This window comes from Bufo bufo, chromosome 1, assembly GCF_905171765.1.
Source record: "Bufo bufo chromosome 1, aBufBuf1.1, whole genome shotgun sequence".
Classification (NCBI taxonomy): domain Eukaryota; kingdom Metazoa; phylum Chordata; class Amphibia; order Anura; family Bufonidae; genus Bufo; species Bufo bufo.
The window spans coordinates 815,144,212-815,145,999 of NC_053389.1; the positions used below are offsets into that span (position 1 = coordinate 815,144,212).

The following is a 1,788-nucleotide window of genomic DNA, read 5'->3' on the forward strand; positions in this document are numbered from 1 at the left end:
GCAGGCTTCTAGATGTGGCAAAACCATCATTCTCAGTGTTTCAAGGATGTCCAAGGTAGAAACACTGATCGAGAAACATATCTAGAAATTATTATTTGGAGGCCCTGCTTGTATTGAAACATCTACAACGACCAGGGGTAGTGCAAAATATGACAGTCACTTTTTCATCCTCTTTCTTTATTCTTATTGTTGGTTTGCTTTTGTGTCCATTCAACTTTTGTAACTCTTGGCTCTTAGGTTTCTGAGTGGAAAGAACGAATCTCCCACACATATAATGGGGAAGATCTTGCTATAATTGGTGTTAAGTTACATAAGACAGCTTCACAACAAGTGGCTACTTTTGTGCTAAACAAGGAGGAAGAAATAGTAAGCTTTCTCTAAGGTTATAGGTTAACATAATATGGAAATAAGACCTTTCAATAATTTCTCATACCATTTTTTTATATTCCCCCCCCCCCCCCCCCCCAGGGGTTAAAAGTCTACTTTGAAAAAGTTAGCCCAAAGTTGCTACACAGACTCTCTCCAAAGGATATATTCTTCATATCGACCTCTGGAAAAGAGCTTTATAACGTTTCCAATAACATCATGCGGTACCACAAGAAGTAAGAGTCAAAAAAGTCACTTATCATTTTCAAAGTGTAAATATAGTGTCATATCTTATGTGTTTACCATCTTCTTTTTAATCCTAGATTCAAACTTCCCAACATCTCTAGCCAGCTTGTCAGGAGGGTTTGTGAAACTTGGACCATTCCTCATTATTCGGACTCAGAAAAGAATAGGTTTTCAAAATATCTGGCACATACCAACCTCACGGCCGAACGAAGCTATAGGGAGAAGACGCTAATGGTTATTTGCCTGGCTACCACCTAGTAAGACAAGCAGGGCAAGTGACGAGTGATGAGCCAGCACCTCAAGGTACTTGATTGTTGGAGTAAAAAGAATTATTGCTCTGCAATATTGATTGCTAAGTAATTTGCATTTTATCTGTTTCCTATGCAGAAATCTGGATCCAGAAGATCATCAAGCAAGCCAGGATGACCACAGTGAGCAAGACGAGGACATCAATTCCCAGAACACCTCAAGGTACTTGATTGTGGGAGTAAAAACAATTCTTCAATATTGATTGCTAAGTCCTTTGTGTTTTATGTTTCCTATAAAGAAATCGGGATTCTGAAGATAGTCAGGCAAGCCAGGATGAAGAAGACTCTACTTCAAAGGATGAGAGCAGCAAGGAAGACGAGGACATCACTTCCCAGGACACAATCAGTGACCAGGATGATACTGGCTGAACTTCAAGGTGAATAGACTGTCCAAATAATATCATTGTGTTTTGCTAATGATTGGATGCTTTCCATGATTGTATATTAAGGTTAATTTATGTTTTATTGCAGAGCACAAACTCCCTCATTGCCAGAGATGTTAACAAGGTCCCGTGAGAAGAGGCAGACAGCACCAGCAAGCTCTAGCAGGTAACTATACCAGACATTGATTTTATTTGATGGATAATCACAAATCTTCTAGTGAATGTCCTGATATCAGGTTATAACATTGGACTTTCTTCTTTCTTTTTCCTCATAAGGACTGAAGATAGCGGGAGAAGAACTCCACTTTGAAGATAAACTTCTATAGTCCAACCATGGACTATAATTTGCACACTACGTTTTATACAAATGCACACTGTTTTATTGTTATATATGGACTACTTCCTATCCTGGGAACCCATCTGTTTAGGAAGTGCATGAAGCGCATAGCAGCGATGATGAGAGATCAAGACAACCCTGACAGAGG

At 39.3% G+C, this 1,788-nt stretch overlaps 1 long non-coding RNA gene across 1 annotated transcript; it reads left to right on the top strand.

Annotated features, from left to right (window-relative positions):
• The first annotated feature begins 988 nt into the window (after nt 1-988).
• Nucleotides 989-1,435, top strand: LOC120986609. The gene is made up of 3 exons (XR_005775708.1): nt 989-1,083; nt 1,190-1,297; nt 1,392-1,435. It is a non-coding gene; the product is annotated as an uncharacterized LOC120986609 (long non-coding RNA).
• The last annotated feature ends 353 nt before the right edge of the window (nt 1,436-1,788 follow it).